We start from the raw sequence: 20,803 nt of genomic DNA, 5'->3' as shown, positions 1-20,803 counted from the left end.
CAGAGTATCCCATTCTTCTCGCAACAAATGGGTCTCCTGAAGAATAACTACCTCATCATCAGCCAATCTGAGAAACTCAAAAATCTTCCTCCTTCTTCCCTTAACCCTCAAACCGTTAACATTCCACAAAAGAATCTTCAACTGAGAAACCTCATAATTAACCATTTTCAACACACAAAAAAAGGATCTGCGTGCCACCCCCCCCCACCAGACCTTGATAAGCAAATTCTGAGGACACACCTATCTTTATCTTTTTGTTCCCACATGCTCCCACACCTAGTGCAAAACCAACCCCTAATCGTCACCAAAAAGAAAACCCTCCAAACCAACCCACCTCCCCAGGGGAACCCTCCCTTCTTCCTCTAGGATAACCATACAGTTACCCCTATTGAGCACTCCACTGGACAGAGTATTACATTTGCTGTTGTGACACCTTAATCTGCTCTATAAAAGTCCGAACCTCCACAGGGTGCCTAATATTATGCATTTTATTTCTCCACGTAACCCGTAAGGCAGCCAGGAACCTCAGCTGAACTGTATCACCTAGGGACCGAAGCTCTTGCATATAATCCCCCAGTTCCCACTGCCTATCCAAAGTCGCTTTGGATACATCTGATCGTACACGAAAAGACCTGTCCCCTTTAGAGAAGCTCCCGGCTTTAAGAGCCTCAGACAAAATTTTCTCCTTAATTGAATACATAGCAAAATTTATTAGAATCTTCCTGGGGGCCTTCCTTCCGGGGTTCCTCATGAAAGGATCTCGGTGAGTTCTTTAAATGTCCTCCTCTAGATTTAAGTGGGCTAAGTTTGGAATTGCATCCCTAATCAGCGATATCACGTACCCCTTGACATCTTCGCCTTCCATGCCCTCGGGGACACCCAACAACCTAATGCTATTCCTCCTCATATTATTTTCCAAGCTCTCCAACTTGTCTTGCAGTAGCTTCTCTCCGAGTTTCATCTGTGAAATATCCTGGCTATTAGCCAACAGTCATTTGTCCTGATCTTCCACCACCGCTTCCAGTTTACCTAGCCTATCTGTTAACAGGTAAATCTTGCTCTCCAGGACCTCGCAAACTTCTTTAATTTTAGTTTGATTATGTTCAGAGATCTCAAACTTCTCTCTAATCTCGTTTGTTAAAGAGACTAACAGATCCTGTATTGCCGGACTATGAGGTCTAGGGGAAACTGAGGGACTAGGCTCAGGAACGACCAAAGTTGGTGGGGGGGGTGAAGCCTCCATTAGTCCTGAGAATTCTTGCGTTATTTGAAGTAAATTATTATTATCGCCTCTCACAGACTCCTGAATCATCAGCCCAAAACCCCCTAAAATCGAGTGAATGTTAACTGTGTCTTGTGGGGGCAAGGCCACACTCACCCCTGCCTGGAAATATTTTGTAATAGAGCCCACAGTATCACCCTTTATCGAGGTATGTGTAAATCCTCCTTTATGCAGTAACTCCTTCTTAAGCTTTGTAGCGAGTTGGCGTTCCTCTGTTGAACTATCCGCCTCCAAAAGAAAACCTTTAAATCCAGTCCTCAGCTTCTCTACCCCCCTAACGCGAGCCTTCAATCTTGCTCAATTGTTGATGAATGCACCAGGTTCACCCTGCCTTTCGTAGCTTGTGCATGTGAAGTTTATGCAAAAAGGCCCACAAACTGTAAGTTGGAACATGAAAGGGTTTTTGCCATAAAGAAAGTTTGTCCTTGTGAATCACAGGTTCAACCAGCTGTAGTTTATTCTAGCAACAGTTAGTGAAGCAAGCTTGTACACAGAAAGTAAGATGCAAATTTATACCCTGGGATGCACAAGTTTTGAGTTTGTTCACATCTGTTTCTTACATTAAGGACTAACGGTTGCCTATTCTGAGATCAACAACAACACAAGAAAAGATGGCCTCTATATAGGAGCCAATAAGTAAGCTTTTTTGCTGATGCAAGCTCTTTGCAGATTTTCACACAAATGGAGCCAAGATGCTAGAGTTCGTTCCATATCAGAGTTGGACACATGGCTGAAGCCGGTTATAATTATATGAATGCCTAATTTGAGTAAATAAGCTTCTGTGCTTTCACACTGATGGTCCTAGAGTATTCCTCGATGGCGCTGTTATCTCCCTTATCTCGGTTAAAAATTACCTTCATTTGAAATAAATCCACATGTTCCTCTAAGGACACCCGGAACTCTTAAAATGGATAACAGATTTCTATTAAAGCATCTGCTCAGCTCTTAAAACTTATGTTCTACAGCAGGTCTAGCTGCTCTCAGCTGAACATGTTTTGTTAAACAACTGGTAGTTGATAAAAAGTACATCTTTTATATGTGGGTCCCCCATTTTTCTGTTCAGTGGCTGGCATATTTAAAACTTTTGGCACTGAAACATGGCTACATGCAATCCAAGACATGTACTCTAATTCTATACAAAGCAACTAATTGGAAACACCCATTGACATTTTTTATTTTTCTATCAGTTGACCCATTGTAAAAAATGCTGTGCAGTGGCATGAAAAAGGCAAATGTCCTGCGTGGGCTATAGTATAGTGGGTCGGATTTCTAACCCCCTGGTGCAAAGGCATCATTCTGAAAGAGACATCTAGCCACAGATTCATCACCTTTTGCATATTCCTCCGGAGTCAAACTAGATCCAGAAACCTTTCAGCAGTTCCCCTGCTTGACGTGAGATGGTGCCGCACTGGCACCATTCCGCTCCGGAAATTATGTGGGGAGCCGGTATAGGCTGATATCAGTTCCTTTCTTTCACCAAATGCAGATCTGGGGCTACCTCGTGTCTCAAAAGAGACCTTGCTTCAATAAAAAATTAGTTTTTCAATGTGCAAGGCACATATCACCTCCAAAACAACAGGTCTAAGCCCTTTAAGGACTGTCACATACAAATGTCTGTGACAGATCCTCACCAAATGTGCCTGTTGTGCCTGGGTATGAGCTGCGACTCTAAGGTCTGGAGTGACTGTGCTTCAATGACCATGAAGGCCTTTCGAGAAGCAGTGGTGAAACTCTACATCACCAAGCACTGAAAGACTGTGACAAGACCAGTTCAAGTCAAAAGTTTGGTCCCTTCCCCTTCGAGATCCAGAAGTTGCCAAAGTCATTTCAGGGATCGTTCTTCATCTTGATTTAAATATCTGGGTAAGTCGAAGAAAAAGTAAGGAAACTGAGAGCGCACGGCCCCTTCCTGCCTCTCACACTCTCCTGAGCAGGCATGGGGACGGTACCATACATCTTAATCCAACTCCCAAAGTAGTTTAGGTTTGGAACCCATCGCACAACTTGATGCAGCTCAACCAGAGGTTTGGGGCCATCAGCCACTCCAAAGCAGATCAAAGAGTTCAGTGTGGCCATGCTCCGAGTCCTTTTAGAGTGATCCTCTGGCGTGTCTGCGGGCTCCAGGGAGCTGATAGGTTCTCCACCTGGGTTACTGCTGTGAGGTTTGGTCTTGGGGCCAGCTGCTGAACCCTTGAGCCCATGGCTGGGCTGTCCTCTGCTCTAATCTAGACTCCATCACTGTTAACATGGTCCATGCCACTTCTCGGTGCATCGACGCCAATGCCAAGTCTGTTTACTATGGAAGAGAATACTATTGTTCTCTTTGAGGATGACTCCGTGTCAGTTTGACCTCAACTAAAGTCGCACCAAGCCACCGTTGTGGCTCCATTTCCTCCGCTTGATCTGCCTCCACAACGACCAAAGCACACTCTGTATTCCCTGTTCAGCATGGATTCAGATAACAATTACAAAGCGGGTGTTGAGATTCTTCAGCGTTAGCACAAGAAAAACTAGTATGACAACCTGCAGGGGGCTTGTGGCCTTGATGCCTCCCATGAGTCTGTACTCCATCACCCGTCCCAGGCCCAGCTCTCCCCGTGCTGCTTCATCGTTCTTTCTCCTGTCTTCTCCTTGCTTTTCCCCCCATTATTTGTGCGCCTTCTCCTTTCTTTTCCCTTGTTTTCACTGTTTTCTCCTTGCTTTTCCCCCCACTTTTGTGTACCTTCTCCTAGCTTTTATCTAGTTTTCACTGATTTCTCTTTGCTTTATCACTTATTTTTTGTGCCTTCTCCTTGCTTTTCCCTCTATTTCCCTCCTTTCTCCTTGCTTTTTCCCTCATTGGCGCTCCCGCCTAGCCACGCCCACCACCTCCCAGTGCCTCTCACTCCTCCCAGGACCTATTTAATGGAGACCGCAGAGTGGCCAAAGGCAAGCCTGTCTGCGCCGTGCGCCAGGACCCCACCTTGCCAGCCCACCCACAGCTATGCCGCTGCAACCCTCTACTCCCTGAACACCAGATGACCCTGCGAACAGTGCTGCCATGGCACACCACACTCTATGGTAAGAGCTTTCTCCTGCACCAGATGCTCCTTCTCCTGAATGACCACCATCACGCTGCACAGCACCATGCTGAACTCTCACCATAACATGCCAGAAGCAACACACTAACTCTACTGCCTACTCCGAGCACTCCACCCAACTATGAGACCGCATCACCACCCTCACACCCGACATCTTGTTCCTCGCCCAAACCTAGCTCAAACCCACATGCACCCAGACATTGCCACAGCAATGCCCGATGAATATAAAATCACGCATGAAGACCGCACCAGCAAGCCAGGAGGAGGAACAATCATAGTCCACAAAGAACCATACAGTGCACCACTTCCAACTTAAGGCTCCGCACGGATGGCAAGACTACTATCTGAGGTACCCAGGCCCGCGTCAGCTTCTATAACACCATTGCAGACTTCATTGAGTCCAAGGACTACATCTTCCTCAGTGACCTGAACTTCCACATTGACAACACCAACACCGCACACCTCCTCGACAGTATAAGCTGCCTCGAATTAACCCAGATCATCCATGACCTTAGGCATACCGCATGGCACACACTGGACCCCATCTTCACCCCTGGCAGCCGCGTCACATGCAGCCACATTGCCAGACACACATGGACTGATCTCTCCATTGTCCAGTTCAATATCTTTAGCCCCACCTTCAAGACATACAGTGCCCCTCACCGGGCATGGAGCAAATTTTCATAGAGACCAATTGGACTAACACCCTAAACACCTCCTGTCCTGCTACCAGCACCGACCTTGAACAAGGGCTAAAGAACTTCAACGCGTAGACCACCAACTGTGTTGACAACATCTGCCCCTTCAAAGGCAGCATCCAGAGAAAACTCTCCAAAAAAGGTCAGCTTGTACACCCCTGTATTCAAAACAGCTAAACCAGACAGCAAACATCTGGAGAGGAAGTAGAATACCAACCAAGACACCTCTGACAGGGCAACTTTCAAGCCCTTCCTCAATCAGTACCACAGCAGCACTAGCCAAGCTTATCAAAACTAGCAGCAACAACATGAAGGAACTCTACACCCTTATTAAGCAGTTCTTCAGCCTTACTGCTATTGAAAACAACATCACACCCTCACAGAGCTGTGCCACAACCTTGCCGATTTCTTTGCCAACAAGATTGAAACCATATACAGGTACTATGAACCGCAACCTACACCTACGGACTTATCAACGGTCACCACAACCAACACCAACCACAGACTAACCACCTGGAACCTTCTCTTCATTGAGGACACCACCTCCACCATGAAATCCATCCACTCAGGAGCCCCCAAAGACCCCTACCGGCACCACGTCTTCAATCTAGAAAACCAAAGTATTGGCCAAGAACTCACCACTCTGCTCAGCACTTCAATCAGTACCTCAACCTTCCCCAGATGCTTGGAAACACGCTGAAGTGAAACTGCTACTCAAAACACCCACCGCAGACCCGAGCATACTCGAAAACTACTGGCCAGTCTACCTGCTTCCTTTGCTAGCAAATTTACTGGAAAAATCATCAACAAGCAACTCATGACTTACCTGGAGCAGATTACCTACTCAACACCTCCATATCCGGCTTTGGTAACAATCAAAGCAAGGAGACCACCCTGATAGCTACGGACAGCATCCATACCCTCCTTGACCGAGAAGAAACCGTGGCCCTGAACCTCTCTGACCTCTCAGCAGCCCTCAGTCTTGTATCCCACCACACCCTGATCAAAAGACTCCACCACATCGGCATCCAAGGGGATGGATTCAAATGGATCACTTCCTGCCTCACTGGAAGAACCCAGAGGATTCACCTACCTCTTTTCACCTCCGAACCAAAATACATCACATGTGAAGTCCCCCAAGGATCATCCCTCATCCCTATGATTTTTAACACAAATGTGACACTGCTAGGCAACATCGTTGGATCCCACGGCCTCAACCTAATCTCCTACCCAGACGGCACCCAACTCATCCTTTCATTCACCAGCAACCTCACATCCACCAAAACCAACTGCCAAAGATGCATGACAAGTGTCGCCGACTGGATGAAAGAAAACTACCTACAGCTAATCACAGACAAGACTGAAGTTCTGATCTTCGGCAAGAGCAGAAACACATGGAATGACTCCTGATGGTTAGGGTGAGGCCAGAAACCTTTAAATGATCATGGACAACAGGCTTGCTATGGAATCACAGATTATCAGTGTCACCTCCGCCTGCTTCTTCACTCTGTGCATGCTACGTAAGATTTTTAAGTGGCTACACCTGCACAAGAGGTGCAAAGTGACACAAGCCCTTATCACCAGTCAGCTATACTTTGGTAAAGCCATCCACATAGGAATCACCTTGCAACTCCCTCAAAAACTTAAGACCATACAGAACGCCACAACCGGACTCATCCTCAACCTTCCCCGATGATCCCACATCACACCACACCTCAAGCAACTCCACTGGCTCCCCGTGCAGAAAATGTGTGTATTCAAGCTGCTGATCCACACACACAAAGCTCTACAAACCAAGGAGCTGCCTACAGTAACCACCGCCTGAATTTCCACCAAGCGTTAAGTCTACGCTTCACCTCTCTATCACTTGCCCATACTCCATGCATCTTCCGAAGCAGAAGTGGAGGATGTGCCTACTCCCATATAGCAGCAAAAACCTGGAACAGCCTCCCTATGTATCTCCGGACCATCACCTCTCGTCCAGAATTCCATAGAGCCCTCAAGACCTGGCTATTTGAATCAGCTGCTAGACCTGTAAGTGCCTGGATACCTATGAAGGTGATTAGTTGTGCTTTGTAAATTCTATTTGATTGATTGGCTCCTTTTACCTCCTGTCAGGGCCTAATTCCTCAGGATCTGTGCTTCACAAATCAAGGGCCCACCTCCAGGCAACACCAACTAGGAAGCCGTTGTGGCGCTGAAGAACAGTTCACAACCTTCACAACACTCGTGAAGGAATGTCACACTCAGAAATGAATAACGACACAGTTTTCTCATTAGCAAACAAACAATTGAAAATGGTTCCCAACAAAATATCAACAATGTGAAAATTGTATCTTTTAGTATAATGTTTCACAATGCCAGGAAATAGTCTTTTAGAGAAAACAGGTGCGCAGGAGGAATTCCAAAGTTCCAATAGTTGCAACTGTAACCAAACCGCTCAGCCCCCAGAGCAATACGGGAGGAGCGGAAACAATGTAGCAATTTTTAAAGAAAGAACTCTCGAAAGCTGATGGGGAAAAAGCCCAGTCGGAACAAACTTACTTGGAGCGAGTCCGTCCACTCGCTTAAAGGGAAAGTTCCTTGCTCCGGAATCCAGGAAACAGCAGCATGAGCAAAAGAGGACTTACTCCAGGAAGGTTCAGAATAGTAAGTGCTGGAACCTGGATGTGGCTGGCATTTATAGACCAGCCACACTCTAAAATGGCCGCCACCAAAGGTTGCTGGGAGTTGAAATCCCAGTTGAGAATGAAGGCTCATAACGGGAATGGGGGCATTGTAGCCACCATCTAACACTGCCGCCAGGCAGATGAGATTTACCACAGGGGTGGCATGGTGAATGGGGCCTGCTGCATGAGAGGACATACCAGGTGCGCACAACAGTCGGAAGATTATCATGGAGAGCATGTCGGAGACCGCGCCAACTGCAAATTCTGACACCTCCTGGTCCTACCACAAGGAAAGTGCTTCCTATGCCATAGTTATGCATAGGGTAGTCAAAGTCCTTGACCTCAAGCTCCCCATCTCGGAGGTCAAGACCGATGTACTTACAAAGGCAGGCATCTACTGAGCCCCTCTTACCATTTAACAGTGCTCTTATGGACACCTCGTTGAGGGCAAGGGCCAAACCTTGCTCAGGCCCCCCGGTCAACTGCCAAATTGCATGACAGCACCACCCTGCTCCACACAACCCTGCATTTTTATGTCAGCACCCCTCACCTAAAAGCTTGGTGGCGCAGGTGTCTGCGGGTAGCACCAATCCCAACATCTTTCCTACTACTCCCCCCAATAGGCAGCCAAAATGGGTGGAGTCATTCAGAAAGATATCAACCAGATTGGCTCTTTGGTCTGTGAATGCCAGCTGGCTGCTGGTGTGCCTTTCCTCACCCACTTTGTGGCTCAGCGGCATAAGTCCTCCCAGGTGTCCCTGATGATCTCAGACCGATCCATTTCCAGGCCATTCAAGAAGGCCTCGACGTGGCCAGGTCCACAATTTTTTGTTGATGGGACACCACTGATTCCATTGGCGGGGCCATTACCACCAGAGTTGTTGTGTGCTGCCACGCTTGGCTGCAGTCCACAGGTCTTTCAGGTGATGTCTAGTCATCCCTCTTGGATATGCCATTCAACAGGACTTGCCTGTTTGAGGACAAGATCGACTCCACTCTGAACTCAAGAGCATTTCGAGGAGAGTAGGACCGTTGCGCTCCCTGGGCTTGCCTGCTCTTCTTCACCAGCTGTATCAGCCCTTCCTTTATTTTCATGGCTTCAGCAGAGGTACCCCGTACCATCAGCCAATCCAACCCCAGTATGGTGCAGTAGTTTTGCTCCCATTGTGCTCAAGGTCAATGGGCCACCAAGTACACTCCCTCCCACCCCACCACTATACCAGCCAAACCCCTTTAGAGTACTCTTAGTGGCGTACAGCAACCCGGTGGGTGCTGACGATTCTTGCCATGTTGGCATCAGTCTGGTGGGTCTTGCAGATTGATTAGTAGGGTTGTGGCCTATTTTTCTTTCCACACTGCCGTACCTTCCACTTCCCTTTGAACCCCCCCAGCACCAACCCAATGACTAAAAGAGACAATATTTTTATTTTATGGCAGATAGTGCAAACCGTCTTGGCCAGAGGGGCTGTTGAGAGGGTGCCTGCACCAAACCTAAGATGTGGTTGCTATTATCACTTTTGTGGTGCCCAAGAAGTATGGGAGGCCTTTGTCCTATTGTAGACCTGTGCACTCTCAATGCCTTCCTCCATAAAGAAAAATGTATGCTCAAACCTGCCTAGGTCTTGTCTTCCCCGAACACTGCAGAGTGGTGTCAGACCTGCAGGAAACCTATTTTCATGTACCTGTCCTGCAGGTCCATTGGCACTACCTTTGGTTCATGGTGCAACAGGAGCGTTTGTAGTTTGCTGTGCTCCCGTTTGGGTACCCCTCAGGTGCACAACAAAGTGATGGGTGTGGTGGCAGTATATCTTCAGATGTCAAGGATGCCAGTCTTCTCCTACCTCGACGACTGTCTGTTAAAGACTGGATCAACCCAGGCAGTTGTCAGCCAGCTCCAGAGTACGGCGAACCTCCCGTCATTTTTTAGGTTCACTATTAACTTGCCAAAGTCACACCTGACTCCTTCACAGATACTCCCTTGCATCAGAGGCATTCTGGACACAGTTCGGTTTCATGCCTTTCCCCCAGGAAAAAGAGTCCAGTACATTCAGACTATGATCCCGATGTTTTACCTTCAATGCTGGATTTCAGTGTGGGCCACTCTGAGGCGGCTGGCACTGATGGCTTCCTGCATCCTGCTGGTCGAGCACACCAGGTGGCAGTGAAATCTGAAGTCTCAGTGGGCCCAACATCTAGAGGACCTCTCTGACCACATGCAGATTTCAGAGGATACTGCACATGATCTGTAGTGGTGGTTACTGGATCCTGATTGGGTCAGCGGCTGACCTCGCTCCCTTCCTCACCCAGAGCTCACAGTTTGGGTGACCATCTGCCAGAGGTGGAGATCAGAGACCTCTGGTCCCCAGTGGAATCCCAGCTCAATATCAGCCTTCTGGAGCTGAGGCCCACCTGCTTGATACTCAAAGAGTTCCTTCCATCCATCAAAGGAGACTGGTAAAGGTGCTCACTGACAACACAACTGCTGTGTGACACTATAGCAAACCGCGAGTGGGGTCACTAACCCAGTTCCTGTAATCCCTGTGCTTCTTGAAATGGCTTGGCCATCAAGGTATCCTCCTGGTTGTGACCCTCCTGGCAGGATCATTGAATGCCAGGGTGGACAAGCCCAGCTGTTGGGCACATAGTGGCTCATGAGTGCCAGTTACACCAGGGGGTGGTGCAAGGTCTCTTCAAGAATGGGAAGAAACTTCTTAGCTCAAACTGTTTGCCACAGTCGAGAATGAGCAATATCAACACGTCTGCACATTGGAGTTTCCAAGGTGTCTTGCTCAAAGATTCGCTCCATTGTGACTGGAATTCAGGACTCCTGTATGCTTTCTCATTGTTACGACTCTTGCTCCGAGTTCTCAAGAAGATTAGGAAGGACTAGGCCCAAGTCATCCTAGTGGCCCAGAGCTGGGCATGGAGAATAACCTTCGGCATCTGTCCTCTGATCAGACTGCCCCTCCAGGAGGACCTGCTGTCACAGCAACATGCAAGGGTTCTGCTTCTCGACATTCATGCTTGGAGATTGAGCAGTGGCAGCTGAACATCTTTGACCTCCCCCAGAGGAAGTTGATGTCATTGTGGCTGCCAGGCATCTAGCAACAAAAACTGTATCCGCCTGTCATTGGGAAACATTTGTTGCTGGTGAGGTGCTTGCCACACAGATCCCTCCTCCCCCCCCCCCCAGGCAAAAATTTGACATTTTGCTGAGATACGTCACTGACCCTTCCATCCACCCTGTTATTTGGTTGGACTTTAGAAGATCCCAAGTCTAGGAATCTGCAAACTGGTCACGCAAATTTGTTTTTGGTGCTCTGCGACTGGGGCCACATACCGTCTCAAAAACAACTAACCACGCTTAGGAGTGGTGCCTATATGGGGTCCACATTTAATTTCCATAGCAGTTCGGCATCAGTGCAGAGCTGCACAGTGCCACTTAATGTTACTCAGAGGTCCTGTGTAAAAGTTTCTAAATCTAGTCTGATGCCTTGGGAGTATTCAAAAGGTGAGAAATCTACCAGTAGACATTCTCTACCAGAAAGAGCAGTACCACATGTTTTCTTTCCCTTGAAAGTTATGAAACCAAGTAATTTTTCACATTTGGAATGGAGGGTGTTTTGGGATCACTAATAGTTTCAAGTCCCAGACGAGTGGGTTGCTGGATGGTTTTGTTCAGAAAAATCATTTATTTGGGAATTATGCATGCTGTAAGTATAGCTGTGTTACCCTGAATTTGCCAAACGTTTGCTTTCCAAATATGTTTCTGTTTAATATTTTCTTTTCAATATTCATAGCCTTGCACAGTGAGATTTTCAACAAACATACGGAAATATATCAGTTTGTGATTAGTAATAAGGCTCTTTTCAGCTCTTTCTGCTTTTTGTGTATAGTATACGTCTAATGGACCTGACCTGTCCATTAAGATAAGAGAATTTCCTATGAAAGTTGGGATGGGTGTTTGTGGGTGGAACACCGCAGTGCTCCCATTGTGTATAATTATACATTTCTTACGGAGTGCTAGTTCGCTGTACGTAGTGGTGTCCAGAGTGGTAAAAACAAAGCATTTTTTAATGATTGTCAGCAGTTAAATATGGGTCTTGTATATGCTTGAACGTCTGTTCACAGTTTTTATGTTGTGCTGATCTGAAAAATAATTGAGTATCATATTATCAAGAGCAATTTATAAAACATAGTTTTATCAGGAATGTAATGTCCATTTATTACCAGCAAAACTGTAATTAGCATGATGATCCACATTAAGAGAAGCAACACTCCAGTAGCAAAACATTAAGTGCTTCATCTAACTCAGTCAAAATAATTTTCATGAAGAGTGATTGCTTACAAAGGCGTAATTTTGAGTAGCGTTAACTCAGTTAGTGATTCATAGTAAACCATAGCAGTAGTTAAAACTGTTAGGATTGTTGAAATCGCAACATCAGGTTCCTCCATGGAAGATGGCACTTGGTGTAAAGTTGGAGACAAAGTAGGCTTCACAGTCCCCAGATTGGGACTCAGGATTCAGCATGGCTGTTCTCTTCAAGGAGTAGTTGCTTGAAAGTAAGGAGAGGTTTTAAAATTCTATACTCTGTAGGCACCTTGGTGTCAGGGTGGGGAATGCGGAACAGAATTAGCCACGTAATGCTTTTCAACATGGGTACCTTCTGTTTTACTTGGCAGTTTAGGCATGATTACAGATTGTGTGCCTTCTACCCCAAGAACTGGAACAGTTCTTCTGTAAGATGGGCCAAGCACTTGTTTGTCAGGAAACGTGTCATGACACAGCTCTTCTACTTTGGGGAGCCACATGCCAGCAGCTTTATAAACTTTGTCTTTCCCGGTGGCAGAGTCTGAATGCTTCACATTAGATAGCTTGTTTCTAACTGCTTGGATGCCATGTAAGGTATGTAAATGTTTGTCCAGGTCAAACCTTTTCTCTTCCACCACCTTTTCTGAAATATCAAGATCGAGTACATACATAAATACTCCAAAGAGCATTTCATATGGTGTGTGACGACCCAGTAGTCCTCTAGTGGATTATGTAATGCTCTTTGAACTCCATACAGCCAAGTCAGTCTTGTACTTAATGCCCTAGCAGTCATGGCTTGTTTAAGCATACCGCTGACTTTTTCTTTTAACCTGTTACTTTCCACATGAACAGATGTGAGCAATGCAGACATAGTCCCAGAGCGTGGAATAGCATCCCTGAACGCCTCTGCAACAAACACAGGACCATTGTCTGAATGAAAGTTATGGACTGTGCCCATTGCTACTAAACACTGGAAGTCTTTTATGACCTGTTAAACATCAGCATTTCTTTGTGGCTAAACCCAGAGGAATCTCGAGCATGAATCTACAGCAACTATTATAGTCTTATATGAGTTTGAAGGAGTTATTGAACGGATATGATAGAGGGACAATTACCCCAAACAGGAGATTGGAGGTAATTAAGGAAGTTTGTGCTTGTTTTGAAACAGTAAAGTGTTTTCTTTGTTGTCAAATGTTACATTGTCGTATATATTTTTTAGTTTATTTAGATAAATATGACCACCATTGTCTGTACTGAAGAGTGGCTACAGTTTTGCTTCTGAATTCAATGGATATTGAGGCTGTAGTTAGGGGTCACTCTAAAAGAATTACATTGAATTTTTATCCTACCCGCTTGATTTTTACATAACGTTTGAGTTTGTTTTGCAGCTCAATCATGTGCATATCTTTCCCTGAGGTCTTCAAGTACTTAGGAGGAAAAGCTATTACCTTCTTCTCTTGGGGTGCATCCCTTATAAGGACTGAAGATCAGTCATCCTCTCCAAGATTCATGTTGTAGGCATCTGATAAATGTGGCCAGAATGTTGTATTCATTGTTTGTGGTATATACCCTTAAATTTGTATTTTTACATTATAACCCCTGTTTGGAATGTTTACATGTCCTCCTGGAGATTCAACCCATATAAATTAATTATTCTGATTTTTCACAAGAAACTCTTGGAGAGTCTGGTGCTCAATAATCACTTTTGCAGTCATATTGAGCAAGTCACGTTCCACAGAAATATTCATAGTTTTCAGGGCATGCTTTTTCATTATCCCAGCAAATTTATTCGTTTTAAGTCAGCCACCTTCTTCTTTTTAAGTGAGTCTTAGAGTTAGGACTTTTCTTTTCCTCCTTTAAACTAACTTAAGTTTCATGTGCTGATTAATTTTTCTGCTGGACTTACTTGTCCTTTCTATTGGCGTCTTTGAAAGAACAGTAAAAACAGCTATCACAGTATTGATACCAACCCAGCTTTTTAATTTTGTCATGGTTTTTCCTTACCCCGAACCCTCCAACTTACCTTTGTTTTGAGATGCCATTCAACGGCTCATGATCCCAAGGTGTCACAGCTCACGTATGTATATGTTTTAGAATTTTTTTTAAATAGCTGCCATTCATGTTCTTGAACTGAAACTGCTGTAAGCCTCCAGCATATGGCCAGAGGCTTACAGCATCTCCATGATTGTAACTTAGAATGATTGGGGAAACTCTTGAAAAAATTCCAATAATTTCATCCCCAAATCAAGAGCCAGTAAAGCTCTTTGCTCACGTTGCACGTTTCAAGACACATGCGTACTAGCATGAAAACACGCAGATATACTTCCTCAGGTGTTACACTCCTCCATGGGTGGCACAGTCTCAAGGGGAAGACACGTAGTCAGAAATCTATGTTTGTCTTTGGGTGTAATATGAGGATAGACTGCTTCCAACTGGATTGTCTTGCAAGCAATACAGAAGGCAATTTTGTCACACTTTAGAGGCACTTTGTTCATAAAACCATTTATAGTCTGTGGACCCATTGCCTATATGGCAACCTGTGTCCATGGTGTAGGTCCTGCTAAAGCTGCTCTTTCTGTTATTGTTTGGAGTACCTATTGTTTGAGTCTCCCATATAAGGCTACTGTCTGATTTAATGTAGGTGTTTCTCTATTCCTTGGGCTCTAGGTTTCCTGGATTGTAAAAACTTGTACACCCTGCCAATACAGGTGAGGTGGCTCCACCATTACTTAGGAGCCTCAGACTGACATTATGATGCATGTGTGATAGATCACCACCAAACCAGTTTTGGAGTTCATAGTCGGTATAATGTACCTCCAAGTCATGATATGCATGGTATTGTGCAGGAACTGCTTCAGCTGCTTATGGCCCAGTATTGGCATCTATAGGATCAAACTCCATCCATGGTAAAATAATTCAAAGGCATATGCAGCATGTGCAACAAAGGTAACTGCACCCCTTGACTCCTGGACATCTCTGTCGTTGAGGTGTTGTGTAACTGCTGCCCTGTATTTTACTCCTATCGCAATATAAACTAATATTTTTTAATAAACATGAGATTGAACATGCATAGACCATAAATGTGGAAACACCCCTTTTTTGTGTGTTATCAAAACTACTCAAGATTTTAGATAATCCATGCACCACATTGGGCCTCAAATGTCATGATTTCTAAAACCCAAGCCTAATGCATAAAACTTGAATGGTACCCACACATAGCACAAAAATAATGCAGCAATGAAAGTTATGGCTCTCAAAAGCAATATAAACATCCCTCACATGGTTAGCAGGTTTACACACTATATAGCTACTTCTAAGCAGCATGCTAAATTTTAGCAGAAGCAATGAATAGCAAACCTATAAATCAAGTTTCTTAAGATAGATCACACAATATACCATCTTTCTGTATAAAATAGCTCTTTTGCTCAGAGTTTATGCCCAGAAATGATAAACAGTACAAGGCTGAAAGCTACATCTCCACACTACTCCTGGAGATACCTCTAACCGAGCCTGGTTGTTGCTGTAAAAAGGTGTGATCTCTGGTGTGATAGCCCTAGTGAGAAGCACCCCAAACTTATAGTGAGATACTTGGGTATTTATAGTATCTGTTCACAGATTTTATCTTATATTTATAAAATAAAACCTTTCTTGCAAATCCTTAAACGTAGGCAACTCTAAACAAATACGGCAATAAATGTACCATCATCGTTGTATGCTCCTGTAAGTAAAAACAATAAAAACATGTAATGTTAGCGTCCAGGGTGTTATGGCAGTGTCCATAATAGAAAAACATCAAATATGTTAGCCTTGGCTGACATGATGCTAACATTTCGCTATGTGTCTAAACTTCACACTTTATACTAAAAATAGATAAAATCCACAAGCTGGCACATAATAAAAAAAAAAAGCCTGAAGGGATTTGATACACTGTTCACAACTGTGTGGCCTTACCACAACCACTTAGGGAGTTTAAAACGTCATAATAGAGCTGCACACCTCTGTAGTACTGCAAGCCAATCTGCAGCATTGAGATATCAGACTGAAAACTTATGACATGTTCATACCTATGTCTAACCTTTGATAAGTCAACAACAGAATTTACCCTGAAGCCCAGTTGCATAATGCTTAGAAGTGAAACATACAGAGTTTATACAGATGTGTATGTTGCCGTAGTAACAAACTAGAAATTCTTTCCACAGTACTTTCCAAAGAACATTCCTTATCAAACTTAGATTTTTAGAACATTTGTTGTAAAGATTAATAATTATGAAAATGTTGTTTTTTTGCATTAGTCCTGTTAGCACCTAAACTAGTTGTGCAAAACACAAACCTTTTGCAGTGTCTTTAATTGGATTTCTCCACTACCCATGCCCAGAAAGAATAAGTAGTCTTTAATTCCACTGTGGTGTGCACATCTTTAGAACCACTTTCTGATTGCCAAAGCTTGATACATTTGTAGCCTACAATTCTAGAAAGTAACTGAACATAAAATGAAGCGGTTTCAGGATACATGTACGTTCAAACTCTCATACATTTCCATGTCCTGCTTTAACACACCACAGAAAGCCTAATATGCCACCTTCAGCTGAATGTCATTACACGTTTCTATAAACCAGTTACAGCATGGCAGTCCTGTTAAATTTGCTGCAAATCTAGAACAGTTCCATTTATATGTTTTTTTAAAAGCATGTTTCTAAAAGGAGGTTTATTTTGTGAAACTAATTACCTCCTTAATGATTAAGGAGTAGGTACTCAGCTGTTTGCAAAATATTTCTGCTGTCATACAGGCCCCCCTACGGGAATTCCAAGGGAATGTGTCTTGTATTCTTACATAGTTAGAATAGTAAAACTCCCACAGAGAGGGAATGTGTAAAGGCTTTGTGGAGGGAGCTTCTTCATCTAGACCCATTTATCCACTGAGCTTGGCTAGTGGGATGGGTGCAGGGATAATTCAGTTTTAACACTCCTGTTGGAGACTCTCTAAAAGCAGAAGATTAACTTTCAGATTATTTCCCAGCATCTCTCATATGGAGCTATGTTTTATAGCAGGAAATGGGACCTGTAATTTGGAACAGCAGGAAAGTAAAGATTTTACCATTCTTTGAAAATAATGGGACAGCTTCTGGACGAGTGGGTAGCTAACATTTCTGCAGCTGATATAGTGACATTGAGGCAAGGGAAGTGAGGTTTACTGCTCCCCATGTTCCCCTTTGTCTTTTTTTTCCCACTCAGATTGATGAGTGTGTTAGGGGGAGGCTTTTCTTTGCTTGATTAGAGGCCATACCACTTTTCCATACCCCTGCTTAGAGACGTTTCTCTTAGTTATGCTAGGGACTTGAAAACTCAGAAATGCCATAAAGCTTCACTTCCAACATTGTAGGGTCAGCACTCATTGCTGGATAATGAGCTTTTTCTTGCTATATAATATTCATGAGGAGCAACATTTTATGCACGCAAAATTAAAAGTAAAGCAAAAGTCTCCACCAATGTCTCACACATGGCACCTTATACTTCAGATAAGCAATTACTGTAATGCATTTCCTTCAGTGTTTGCAGTCTGTAGAGCCAGTAGAAGACTTGCTTTCTTTCCGACAATTATTTTGACGTAGCAGCAGTAAAATTTGAATGGCTGCTTGGGCAGAATGAGGAAATTAAATGAGACCTATAACTAAGTCCCTACTGAAGGTAAGCTATATAAGCATATTATCAATGTTGGTTCTTACTTTAGAAATATAATCTGTAGCAGCAAAACATACAATCCCTCTTTGAGCTCTGCAACACAATGATTATAACTTTGTTTTCACCTTCACCATTATCAGACATTTTTTACCTAGCTGTCAGAAACTCAATCTTCTAAGCTGATAATGAATGAGGAAAAAATCTAAATTTGCTGGCATATGGAAACAAAACAGTCCTCACTTTTGTTCTTGGTCGCTATTTACTCCTGTAGAAGTAGTAAGTGTTGACAGCCCTTGGCAACATTGGCCATTCAGTCCAATTGAATTTATTGGACTACAAGACATTCATTACCTTATCAATGCTCATTTTCACAGGGAGAACAAAAGTTTTGGTATTTCTCCTTACCTGCTTAAAAGCAGACTTGAGTTACTCAACAATTGTTGACCTCAGTTGTGTTCCTCTACCTTTGTGTATAATCTTTAGAAAACATTGTACCTTGCGTATTGTCACAATTTTTTTTTTTTAATACAGTCCAGGTGCACACATTTTGATAAACAACATTGTCACTGACCAGGCTTTGCCTTTTTTGGTTTTGTCTGCATGATATAGATAGTTAGATGTATCACATATGTTCCACTGTGTAAGACCAGCATGGTGGTATTTGACATGTTACTGCCGGCTTGGCTTAGAGAATCTTCACATGTCCAGTAGAGAAAGTTAAATACATTATTGTCATCTATACATCAATAGCATCGACAATTGTGGCTGTGTATAAATGGTGCGCACTTCCAAAATTTCTACTGACATCTATGTGCAAAGTCCATGGCAAGAAAGTCTTAGTTGAAAGAGGGAGTGCTCGAGTGGTTTAACACCCAGCCACAGGGTGTGTAAGCTGTCACCTTGAAAAAGTCACAGTACATATATGAAAAGAAGAAAAACCATGGCACATCGCAGAATCGTAGTGAAATCAATTTATTCCTCTGTAGTGTCTCAGGAAACAAGTCACCTGATCCAGTAAAACACACTAGGCATGATGTCGGAAAGCCAATACAGTTCTCATGAATGAAAGGAAACAGCTGACACGTGTTTCATCAGAATTGACTTTTTCAAGGCTGTTAACATATATAGATGGAATGCGTCAGTCACAAAAATTGTTGGTAAAATCAAAAAATAATAAAAGATTCAATTCTAGTGTGAGCTGGAGATAAAACCAAGTATTGTGAATTAAAAAGAGAGGCCCGGTACCTCAAGTTGATAGTGTACTTTGTATGTGCCACAGATGGAAACATTCCCTGCTATAACGCCCGTAAAAGGTAAAGACATTCCAGTGATAGTAAATACATGTTGTGTTGGCCACAAAAATGCCAGTGCAAATGTGTAGACAAATATATAGATAGACAGAAAGCAGTAAAAGATGCATAATACCCAAAAAGAGATACCATAAATAGTGCCCAGAGTTGCAGATTCCCCCCGCGTTCTATGTGGAGATATGGTAATATGTGCAAACAAAATGAAGGCACATATTCATGCACAAAAAAGAGGGAAAACAGACATACCTCCAAAATTATGGAAGTGTTCAGATGTATTGAAAGGCTCCAATTCTCAATGATGTTAAAAAGTGCCTTAGCATGAGTTATAGAAAAGTCCACAGCTTTGAAAAAATCTATTCTGACGAAACACGTGCCGGCTGTATCCTTTCATTCATGAGAACTGTATTGGCTTTCAGACATCATGCCTAGTGTGTTTTACTGGATCAGGTGACTTGTTTCCTGAGACACCACAGAGGAATAAATTGATTTCACTACGATTCTGCGATGTGCCGTGGTTTTTCTTCTTTACATTATTGTCATCCTACTACCTTTCCACAAATGAAGCTGTTTTTGAAAGCTTGCTTGTACCAGCTTAGGACTCCTTAAGTTTGTTAGCATATCCACAGAATGTTTGTGGAGACTGCATTTGCATCATCAAGGTCTGATTATGGAATCCTCATTTACTTGAGACTCCTTTAATAAAATCATGAAGCGTAACTATCATCTACATGGTTTCAAAACTTTTATGCCAGAACCTGATATTAAGATAGCAATCCTGTCTCTTCTACTGTCTCAACTTAACTACAGCAATTCCCTACTGTTAGAAATGGGGTCTTTGGTTGGCAGTCAGGTTACCCCCTGTCCAAGCAAGGACCCTCACTCTAGTCAGGGTAAGTCACACACAATCCAAATTATCCTGTGCCCACCCTCTGGTAGCTTGCACTGAGCAGTCAGGCTTAACTTAGAAGTCAATGTGTAAAGTATTTGTGTAATAAATCATACAATACCACAGTATAACACCACAAAAATACACCACACAGTGTTTAGAAAAAAATATAATATTTATCTGGATAAATGCATGTCAAAATGATTAAAGATGAAATAAGCAAATGTAGGGATATCACTGAAAGTGATATCAAGTGTCTTTAGAGTTAAAATATTACTGTAAAAGCAATAAAAGTGTCTTAAGTTCTCCTAGAAACAACAAGTGTCTCTTGCAGAGCAAACTACCTGGATTGAATTGAAAAATCCTCGCAAGGGACCGCAGAGGAGGAGATGTGTGGAAAACTGTGAGTGTGCTTCGGTTTCACCCTGTCGCACACGGACTTGCGTCATTATTTTCCACACAGAGAAGACATTGCATCGATTTCTGGCACACAGATTTGGACCCTCTTCAGGTTGCGGGGCGAAGTCCCAGGGGCTGCGTAGATTCTGGTAGGCGATGCATGGAATTTTCTTCCGCACGGCAGGTGCTGCATTGATTCCTCTCAGGAAGTCGGGCGTTGTCGTTCTGAGTTGGCTTGCGTCGATCCAGTAGGGCCATGCGTCGAAGTTCCGGTCGTGTCGCTGGCGCTTCATCAGTCGCCTGTCGCGAAGTCGGGCTGCGTCGTTCCGAACTCAGCGGGCGGTGAATTTTTCACAGCAAGCAAGCTATGCGTCGTTCTTGGCAGGCGGTGCATCTAATTTTCACCGCCCTGGGATTTCAGCTGCAGGAGAGAAGTCTTTTTGGTCCTGAGACTTCAGGGAACAGCTCTATCCAAGCCCTTGGAGAGC

At 43.8% G+C, this 20,803-nt stretch overlaps 1 protein-coding gene across 4 annotated transcripts in view; it reads left to right on the top strand.

Annotated features, from left to right (window-relative positions):
• Positions 1 to 20,803, top strand: part of CYP2R1 (cytochrome P450 family 2 subfamily R member 1) — a 107,013-nt gene that overhangs the window by 75,494 nt on the left and 10,716 nt on the right. Inside the window, exon 5 of one of the 4 annotated variants that reach the window (XR_011201439.1) lies at positions 12,894 to 13,175. The exons of the other annotated variants lie outside the window; for them this stretch is intronic. The gene's annotated coding sequence lies outside the window, so the exon portion shown is untranslated. The remainder of the gene's footprint in view (positions 1 to 12,893; positions 13,176 to 20,803) is intronic. 4 annotated transcript variants of the gene reach the window in all.

This window comes from Pleurodeles waltl, chromosome 3_1, assembly GCF_031143425.1.
Source record: "Pleurodeles waltl isolate 20211129_DDA chromosome 3_1, aPleWal1.hap1.20221129, whole genome shotgun sequence".
NCBI lineage: Eukaryota > Metazoa > Chordata > Amphibia > Caudata > Salamandridae > Pleurodeles > Pleurodeles waltl.
This window is presented reverse-complemented; position numbering and strand designations above follow the sequence as displayed.